General features: G+C 45.5%; 1 non-coding gene across 1 annotated transcript; it reads right to left on the reverse strand.

Moving 5' to 3' along the window:
* Positions 1 to 3,458: 3,458 nt before the first annotated feature.
* On the reverse strand, positions 3,459 to 3,574 carry LOC142494080 (U5 spliceosomal RNA). The gene has a single exon (XR_012801317.1). It is a non-coding gene; the product is annotated as a U5 spliceosomal RNA (small nuclear RNA).
* Between the last annotated feature and the right edge of the window lie 7,094 nt (positions 3,575 to 10,668).

A 10,668-nucleotide genomic window follows, 5' to 3' on the forward strand; every position in this document is an offset into this window, starting at 1 on the left:
GGCTAGTAATGCATTACATAGCAATGATTTACTAACTGCAAAGGTAATTAATGGTTTAACCCCTCACGCCCTATCCCCCCCCAAAACCTCCTCCCCAACAGTAATGGGCAATAGCCCTATAAGTAAAATGATTTTTTGTTGTCACGGTGGGTGTAGGAGCGTGAGTTGTCCCCGGGGAGGGAGGTTAGGCTGCTCGGGGTGTTAACCCCTTGCATGCCATAGTGGTTGTACTGCTATGACATAGTCATTTTATTAACCCCTTGATAACCTTAGTGGTCATGAATTCATGCATATTTCATGCTCACTGTGGCTTCCTAGGGGTTCATTTATGTATTTTTTTTTATTGGGAAGGAAAATGCCTGGTATATATTGCTTCTTTATTCTATGGCTAACGTGAGCCAGCGTTACAGCCAGTTAGTGCCGGGACTGTACTTAGGCACAAAATAGAGGAGAAGAAGGGGCACACAGGAGACTTGTTTTGAGTTTGAAAAAACTTCAATAAAGTATTCACAGCATCAGAGGTAATGTCATTTCCGGGACTGTGCTTAGCCCAATATTAGCTAAGCCTTAGTCTAAGGTTGTGCTTATAGTGCCGGTGACAGCAACAGCGACGCGACGTCGCGGCAAAACAAATGCATTGCCGCCGGCGCGACGGATTGGTCGCGATCGCTGGAAGTCATCTCTGTTTGATTTTTCAGCGACCGTCGCCGGCACTATAAGCGTAGCCTAAAACTGCGTTAGCCATAAGCAGATGAGCGGTCTAACAGCCGTTCGTTTGAGATAAAATTAGCTTTTCCTTTAAATCATGGAAAACTAATGTCCAGGTAACGTCACTTTAGTAGGACATATTTAAGTTTTGAGTATCTGTACCCCAAAGAGTCACTGTCCCGGTAGGGGTAGCCGGCCTCACATAATAAAGGTGAAGTACGGCTGGCGGCCCCTAAAAAACGTGGTAATGGGCTGTCTATGTAATGCCCATAGGGCCGGAAAAGTGTTTCAGCTGTATCCCCTGTAAACCCTGTTTCCCTAGCCGCCTATGTCAGCTCGTCGGCTGGGTAAAATATGTGTGTTTTGACCCCCTGCTAGGAACTAGGTAGGAAACATAGAACTTGGGATTGGGTGTATAATAGTGGATATTGGGAGGCAAACGGAAGCGAAATGTGTATAGAGGGTTTCGGGACTTTCTTGCCGGTAGTACTTAAACTCTTCCCGCGAATCGTGCATGTTTTGTGGGTACGCGTCTATGTATAAAGACGGTGTATTTTATTAGTACTTTTCCCTGGGTAATTGCCCAGCCAGACGACAGAGAAGCCCAATGCTAAATCCAACATGACAGAAATACACAGTAAAATACTTATACTGTATACTGTATTCTCTTGAAAAAGGGTCATTTAGTTTAACCCTTTGGCCAAAGCATTGTAATCTTGCGAGCCACGACAAGGCAGACACCCGTTCGCAAGTCCTAACACTACCAGATAAAATACAAATATATCTCTATTAGGATTAAAATTCTCATTTACCTCTATTAGGGAGAAAGACCACATTGGATCTATATCTAGCAGAATGAAAGGACCTACTAACTTGGGAAGTGGGGAGGGGCGGGCTTAAAACCTGGGAAGGAGGAGCCACCAACCCCCAACAGCTGAAACAGCTGTGAATAGGTTAACAGAACACAAAACCCCAGCGAGCTCTTTTTGGGAACCCCTGAGCCCCCACAAAATATATGTATGAAAATATATAAGTATTTTACTGTGTATTTCTGTCATGTTGGATATAGCATTGGGCTTCTCTGTCGTCTGTTGTATACATATGCCACGCTCAATAGCACTCCATTTTGACACTTAAATACATACATATATTTTGTGGGGGCTCAGAGGTTCCCAAAAAGAGCTTGCTGGGGTTTTGTGTTCTGTTCTTCTAATTGCCCAGCCAGCAAGTTATTGAAACTTGATATGAAAACTTGACAGCCAAAAGCCATGTTTAATCATGCAAATCCCAGAGCCCAGGTTAGAGAAAGAAATGTGTTTTAAAATGTGTATTCATCTCTTTGAAGACAGTCCCGGTAACCTGATTAGCCGAGTGGCCTACATAGAGATAGTCGATCAAAGGGGAGGATGGGAGTCAAGAGGTGTCAGGCCATCAGGTGAGCGGTGAAGGGTGGAGAACCAGTCCAGAGACAAGGCTCCCCGCGGGAAAGACTCTTTGTTCTCTGCAGACACTGTGGGGCTGGCAAGGGGAAGCCTTTTCTCATAGGCACGGTTCCCATTGGCCGGTTCGAATATCCCGCTCACCGGCTACCTAAGCCCTTCGGTCCGTCCCCTCCTCTGACAACTGCAACAAGCCGAGCCTCCCGTTTTTGAGTTTTTATTGCATTACAATCCGGGCACTGGTTGGCCAGCAGTCCCTGTTCCCTGTTAGACATAGGACACCGAGGGCTATGTAAGGGGGACTGCCGACCAATGAGACGTTCTGATAATACATAGACTTTGTCCGGTGAAGCGTTGGCGGGCTTTTCAAAAGTGCATTGCTCCGAATAGCAAAGCACTCGGCATTGCTGTGCTGGAGAATCCTGGCCAAGCTGAGTACAAGTTCTCGGGATGGGGCAAAGTTCTGAGGACGCGGCCATGTTCTGGGAGCAAGTTTTCGTGGGCCCAGTTCTCAGAATTGGCCAGAGCTCCAACTAGTGGGGAGAGCATGGGACTCTCCAGAAAAGAGTAGCGTGTGTTTCCTAGACATGGAGTGGACAGGGTAAGCCTACTGATTCGGACACACTGCACCTAGTTGAGGCTAGTGTCTCCCCCCAGACGGTATGTATTTCCCTATTTTTGTGCATTTCTGTGTGTCTGCGGGCTTGCCCGAATAAACCCATGTATTAAACGTCTTTGTGCTGTCTGGTGGTAAATGATCCCGGAAGGTAAAGGTAAACAAAAGTTTCTGCTCCCCCATGACAGCATTAATCTTTTTTACTAGAGAAAAGCTGTCTCAGCTGTTGGGGGTTAGTGGCCCCTCCCTCCCAGGTTTTAAGCCCGCCCCTCCCCACTTCCCAAGTCAGCAGGTCCTTTTCATTTTACTGGATATAGATCCAATGTTGGTCTTGCTCCCTCCTAATAGAGGTAAATGAGAATTTTAATCCTAATAGAGGTGTATTAGTATTTTATCTGGTAGTTAGGACATGTGAACTGGGTCTGCCTTGTCATGGCTCACAGGCTTACAATGCTTAGGCCAAAGTGTTAAACTAAATGACCCTTTTTCAAGAGAATATATAAGTATTTTACTGTGTATTTTTGTCCTATTGGATGTAGCATTGGGCTTCTCTGTTGCTTGTTATATACATTTGCCACGCTCAATAGCTCTCCTTTTTGACACTTATGTACATATATATATATTTTGTGGGGGGCTCAGGTGTTCCCAAAAAGAGCTTGCTGGGGTTCTGTGTGTTGTTTGTTAACCTAGAGAAAAGCCCCAGCAAGCTAAAGCATGCACAAATTGTCAAGAAACTCATGCATACTCTTCTCCACGGAAATCTTTAGTAAAATGCGAAAGATTTTAGCATTCTAAAGAGAAACCAGAGTGTGAAGTGTAGTCATCTCCTTCTCTGTGCCCAGCAAAATCAATCCTGATTCACCTTGAGGTGGATATCCTGGGATGGGCAACAAGGGAAGCTGTTCTCCGCAGACATCCTTTCTAAACAGCTCTTCCAGGATGTCCCTGGTGATTTTGCTTACTGCTTCTCTATTTATGCTCTGCACTGGTGGCACTTATCTTGCGGCCTCCTCCTGGTCGTCATTTTCAGGTGCTGGGGCTGAGTGGGTTCCTCCAAAAAAGTGTGATACTTCTTGCGGCGTTGTTCGTTTAAATTTCACGTACATGTTGGAAGGTAGGTGTCGGTCTGAGGCGCCGTCTGCTACCTTTTTGTTGGAAGATTTGGATCAATGTATGTCTTTTTATCCGTATTATTCAGGAGGGTCACAGGAGCTCCCTCGTTAGGCTTCCATCCCTGGTGACGTCCAAGTCCATAGCCATCCTTTCTAAGGTAGGTTTTCCCCTAATTTGGATGTGCTGATGCATGTTTCAAGCCACTGTCCTTGTGCAAAGGACTCTACGTGTATCTAGAAAATGTAACATGGCAGGGCAGGCACCTGTTATGCAAGTGAGTTAATATTCTAGAGTCAGGTGCCAACTGCAGCATGATAAACACCCATTTCCCTGACAAGACTGTGACAGTAGGGGTAGCTGGCATCACAAAATAAAGGTGAAGCCCAGCTAGCTACCCCTAATCCCGTGGCTTTAAAACTTAAAACTTGAAAACTTGGTATTGAAGAATTAAATCCCATCAGATTCGGATCTGTGTGTGAAGAGCAAGTTCTTATTATTATTGTTTATTTGTAAAGCGCCAACATATTGCGCAGAGTGGTACAATGGGGTGCAGAGTTAAATATATTTCAGAAACAGTTACATACAAGTGAGGACAAACATGCACAGATACAAAGAGGTGATGAGGGCCCTGCTCATGAGAGTTTACAATCTAGAGGGAAGGAGGGACATTTCTGAAACAAGAAGGTATGGTGGCTGCTCATTGTAGGATAAGGTGTGGTTCAGGTTGGAATATGGCTCAGTCTGACAGCTGAATCCATTAAGGTTTTTTGAGAGGGGGTGCTACATAGGGTGCAGATTTGTCCTGCCACACTGCTGGTCCTAATGGGGTGAGTGGGGGAACAGATTTGATGTTAGAGGTATGGTAAGTAGGTTACCTTGAAAAGGTGCGTTTTCAGGGATCTTTTAAATGTCTGAATGCTGGGGAAGAGTCTCATGGTATGTGGTAGGGAATTCAAGAGAGGGGGCAACACGGGAGGAGTCTTGCAGGCGAAAGTGGGAGTACTGTAGATAGTAAGGTGGGGGGAAAGGCAGATGTAGTTGGCAGAACGTAGGGTATGTCTAGGTATGTATTTGGGGATGAGGGCTTAGGCCTGGGACATAGTGGTTGTATCCAGGCTGAGGCGCGCTGAGGCTCAGGGAAAGTGGTGCTTTCCCTGGCCTTACACAGTGCGCCGCCCGTGGGCGTGTCGGGGGCGGGAAACAGTGATGTCACGGAGCTGGTTCGCCCTCATTGGGCGAACCGCTCACGTGACCGGCCCTGCGCTCCGGCGAGCGCCAAATCTGAAGACTCGGTGAGACACACGCTTCTGCAAGCGTGCGGAAGCGTGCGCGAGCCCCTGCTAAAGCCGCTCTCATTGCGGCTGCAGGGGCTCAGTGCCGAGCAGCAGTGCGCCTCAGCACGGGTCAGCGCATAAGCGCTGACCGTGCCCGAGGCCTTAGATGTAAGGGGGGCGGTGTGATTGAGACCTTTGTAAATTGTTTGTAGCCATGCTGTAAAATGGTCTGCAGTTCCTCGTCTGCTGGCAGTAAGCCTGGTAAGTTACAGGGTTGCCAGCAGTAATCATGGAGGTTTGCCCTCACACCCTGGTGAGGTGTCATATACATGGAGGGGAGTGGCTGCATACTCTGAGTCCATTGTTAGTGACATCAGAGCAGTGCCAGTTCCTGAAGTATATAAGGCATAACTGTTAAAAGTTAGTTGTTGGAGGAAGGAATAAGTCTGGGTTGAGACTTGTGATTGAAGGGTCCACTAGTGCTGTAACTAGTGGCCCGTTTCTACGTCAAGTAGCATCAAGCTGAGAAGGCCATACTGTGTCCAGGGACCTGGCACAGGGGTGATTTCCCTGAGGGAAGAGGGGATCCCACTCCATTGGGAGGGTGTACCTTTCTAAAGGATAGCACAGCAAGATGTGTGGCTAAGCTAATCACTGCAAGGGGCAGCTGGCCCATACCACAAGCAACAATAAAGACAACCTTGATTAAAGACATCCTCGTGTGTGAGTCTGAACTTACTCTACAGAGGATGGCACCAAGAAGGAGTTCCTCATCAGAACCATCTCCTTGCGGACGCAGAGATCCTGATGAGGTGGAGGCGCTGCACTGGATATAGGTAGGACTCATGCACACTACCTCAGCTGCCTGTCTGGGTTGGCAATCCCCAAACACCATCATGCGGGAGACTCAGGAGTCCTGTTGCCAACAGGTGCACCACCAGACACGACCATGTAATGGGGACTGGTTAGACCACAGGGGCCAATGTGAGATTGGGTGGGTCAGGCCAGGCCAGAAAATCCGTTACATGTTATCAGAGTTTTAAATGTAATTCTAGAGGCTATGGGAAGCTAGTGCAGGGATATGCATAGTGGAGCAGTAGAAGTGGAGCGGTGAATGAGGTAGATGAGTCTAGCAGCAGCAATTTGGATGCATTGGAGCTGGAATAGGTGGACAATGGGAATGCCAACCAAGAGAAGGTTGCAGTTATTGAGGCCGTACATTAGTGAGTGGATCAGGATTTTAGTTGCATTATGAGTGAGAAATGGGCGTATTTTAGCTATATTTCTTATCACCGATATAAAAGTAAAAAATGAAAATAACTAATCTTCGGAACACTTCGAACATTAAAAAAATAACATTGATAAAAGGCCTCAACACACAGATCAGATCCCCAAAAAGATTATCTTCTAAAAAAAAAATGTATCTCCTTTCCCACACACCCAACAATACATTTGCATGGGAGGGGGCACAAGTGCTTCCCATTGCAGTTCCTGAGTGCTGTTAATACAAATTTGAGTCAAAGAAAAAATTATTGTGTGTTGACAATAACCTTTTACTGAACCAATGCCAGATGCCTCAATGCCCTTATCCTGTGGAATGAAAGAATACAAAGCCTCCGCATCAATAGTAGCCCACGGAAAATCACTGTGTCATAAAACAAATCTTAAAGAATTGCAACACATGCATTGTATCCCTAATATAAGGTGGTCATTTGAAGACCGATGGTTTTATAAAATAATCAACGTACTCTGATAATTTTTCAAATAGGGAACCCATAGCAAGTGGACATTTCTGATTTGTATGCACCTCTTGGTAAGACATAATATGTTGGTTTAATAGGAAAATTGACATACAAGAAATCAAATTCTCATTTTAAGATAATACTATGTCCAAACCTCTATCAAGGTTTTTTTTTATACAGTGTTTTACAATCTGTGGGATCCCCACACAATTTCATATAAGATTCCTTATAATTTAGTATGGCATATGCTTGTTGTAGATAGAATTCCCTACTCGGAATGTCAATATTTAATTGAGGGCCAACCCGGTCAACTGCAACCATAGTAAAATTAAACCGGTCATACTTTGCAAACAATGTATAAAAATGCATAATTAATATTGTACAGACTTGTCAGCCTGACTGAGTTTCAGTGAATCTCTCTTATTTGGATTACTTGTCACTTTTTTAGCATGAATGTTCTCACAGACGTGAAAAGAGTCTCCTTCACGCAAGTCAGTTGCTTTCCATTTAAATGTAATTATTTTGGACCCAGAACATCTAAATCTCACTGATCAAGTTCCTTGGAAGTTGAGATCTCCAGTTGTGCAGGAGTCCCCACAACTGGAATAAAAAAGTTAAAAAATTGACTTGAAGCCCCCATGTTCCCCCAGATATTTGTAGATTTGTTTGTGCCGGTTTTGACACAAAAAAATGACACATATGTCCATGTTGTCACCAATGTGATGTTGCCACTTTTCTATTGGCCACTGGGCAAAGCCTGCTGCCATATTGTGTCTGGTGGGTGCTTATTTTTCCCGGTGCCGGAGCAGGGTTACCGAAGGGTCCCTGGACGTTGCAGGACTGCAGAGCAGTTCTGAGAGACCCCCCAGTTCAAGTAAAATTAAAACAAAAAAAGGAAGGAATTAGCAGCGTGGAATTCAGCTTTAACTTTCTATATTTTATTGTTGATATAAAATCCAAAATGCATTGTGTTAGGCCCCATATATATAATTATTATGTAGCGCACTTTCCCCCACTCCCTGGGAGATGTGTGGCTACGGTGTGTGTGGGTGCGGTGCGATACCTGTGACTCACAGGAAACCTGAACCTCTGCTGCTTGGAACCTGAGGTGTACCTGAGTTGGTGTTCGGTAGCGCCTCCACCTGTAAGGATCTACTATGTGGAATTACCCTGTTACAGGAACCCCATGCAACAAAACACACTTGTGTAAGTATAACCGTTTTACTGCACAGAATAACAATAACCACACTACAAAACATACAAGCCTCGCAGGGCCGTACCCCCTCACTGTGCTTCCCCCTGCACCGTGTCCTCACCCCCGTAGGGTTTGCCTCACTGTACTGAGGTGACCCTGGGCACCAAACCAAACTGGTGTCCACAGAGTCAAACACCCTCTCACGTGTATGTGACAGCGCTGCCCACTGGCCAGTGTATGTTGGTGCACTTGAGATGAGGTACCTGCCGAGTGTGTCCATACCCGGGCACGCAGATGAAGAAGATGGGATCCACGGATCCAGCGACTGTATCCGCGAAGCGTCCGCCTCTACGTTGAGTGGGTCCCGCATGGAGTGTACCATCTTTAAGAGTCTTGTATAGTAGCAGGTGTCTGGTCCCAGATCACCTGAGGCCATGATGCCGCCGTGTCCTGGCTGTGTCCCTCACTTTAATGCTAGAGGGGCAGTGTCCCTATCTATGGGCCTGCCCTGCAGCAACCACAAGGTGAGGGGAGTCAGAGCCTAGCTGGGACCTAATAGGGGGTATCAGGCCTAGTGCAGGTGCCACTGACACCTGCATACACAACCTACCCCTTCCTTGTCCCAGCTCTGACTAGCGTCGTCTCCAGCATGCGAATTGTATCAATCTTAGAAGCAGGAGAATCCTGCCTTACGATTGGCTAAGCCTAGCCACCTGACTAACAGCCACTATGCCTTCTGGGGTCTGTAGTCCCTGTCTGTACTTTCCTCCTAATGGCTGCCACTCTGTCAGGCCCCACTGCGCATGCGCACACACTGAACATGGTGACGCTATTGCCTCCTCTGCCTTGCAACGCCTCCTGCAGCTACCGGCACCTGTCCCTGCCTCCCCCGCAACCTCGGCGGTACCCACGCCCTCTGCTGCAGATCGGGAGGTAAGGGGCCCCAGGGGGAACCTTCGCTATATGTTAATAAGTGCTTTGTTTATGCAACTCTTTATAGTCAGTACATACCGATAATTTAAAATACACGGAATTACGTACAGGCATACCCCGGTTTAAGGACACTCACTTTAAGTACACTCGCGAGTAAGTACATATCACCCAATAGGCAAACGGCAGCTCATGCATGCGCCAGTCAGCACGTCCTGAATAGCAATACCGGCTCCCTACCTGCACCGAAGCTGTGCGCAAGCGGGGAGACTATAGAGCCTGTTACAGGTGCGTTATTTACATCAGTTATGCACGTATATGACGATTGCAGTACAGTACATGCATCATTAAGTGGGAAAAGGTAGTGCTTCACTTTAAGTACATTTTCGCTTTACATACATGCTCCGGTCCCATTGCGTACGTTAATGCGGGGTATGCCTGTACTGGAGTTAGAGCGTGCTGGGAATGTGTGTGTTAATAACATATACACAAAAGGATAAGAGCATTAAGCCAAAACTTAATCATAAAAAGAAAGTGACTTATTGTTCCTAGGAAAGCTTACAGCCTAATGGTATGATTGAATACATACTGAAAAACATAGGTAGAAATATAAGTGCAGCTCTAATATAAATAGACAGCTCTAAAATCAGATAAAAGAAGATTATTCGGTTTTTAGAGCTGTCTGTTTGGTTGTGGAGGATATTGGCAGCAGTTGTGTAGGCTGTGGGGGGAAAGGAGAGGAAGAGGAGCAGTGATTTCAGTAACACCGCAGCGTGTGACCTCACATCCACCAGGAAGTTCCGGTTTTCATGCGACTCAACATCCATCCCCCACACGAGGCAATCCCTAAAGGAGCTCCAGTTATCATTAGAGAGGAGCACCTGAGCGATCTTCAGCTTTACTGCTTTTACCATCCACTGTCCTGTAAGTAGGGTTTTAATGTTACCCCTCTGGACTTAAGTGCTGTATCCTCCGGAACCCAGTATTTCAATGTTAATAAATAGCTTTTTGTTAGGATTATAGTCTTGCTAGTGTCTGTCATTTTGTGTTATGTTTGTCATGTGTGAGTTTTTAATGTTTTAATGTCAACTTTTTTGGCGTACTGCACCATTATCTGTTTGTTTTCTTCTCTTTTTTACATATTGCACTATCATTTTGTGTGAGCCGTTCGTTGACCCCTTCACTGCCTGTTTGCGCAAGGACACATTTGGGACTTTGCAAGAGACGATTTGGTCTTTATTCGGATTTATTATTATTTAAAGGACTGATTTGGCGCCGGCAATTCTTTCTTTTCTCTATATATTTTGCATAGTGTTACATGATGCACAGATTAATTGCATCATGTACACACTCCATGCAATTGTGTGACATTTCATATACATTTGTGTAGCTGCTAGTTTGTTGTTTTATATTTAAAATTGCTGCTGGATTTATTTTAACATGCAATGTGGTGATTTTAAGATTAAGAATTCATGTTTTGATTAAGCATGTTTTATGTGTTTCATAATGGGCAAATAATCTATTATCCATATCTGGATAATAGTTATTTTGCACATTATTGTACTGCATGTGTGGGGGAGGGAGGGGGGATTGATGTATTGAATGTATAGGTCAGGTTTATTTTTTATACATACAGGGTTGGTTCCTTTTG

Source organism: Ascaphus truei, chromosome 4, assembly GCF_040206685.1.
Source record: "Ascaphus truei isolate aAscTru1 chromosome 4, aAscTru1.hap1, whole genome shotgun sequence".
Lineage (NCBI taxonomy): Eukaryota > Metazoa > Chordata > Amphibia > Anura > Ascaphidae > Ascaphus > Ascaphus truei.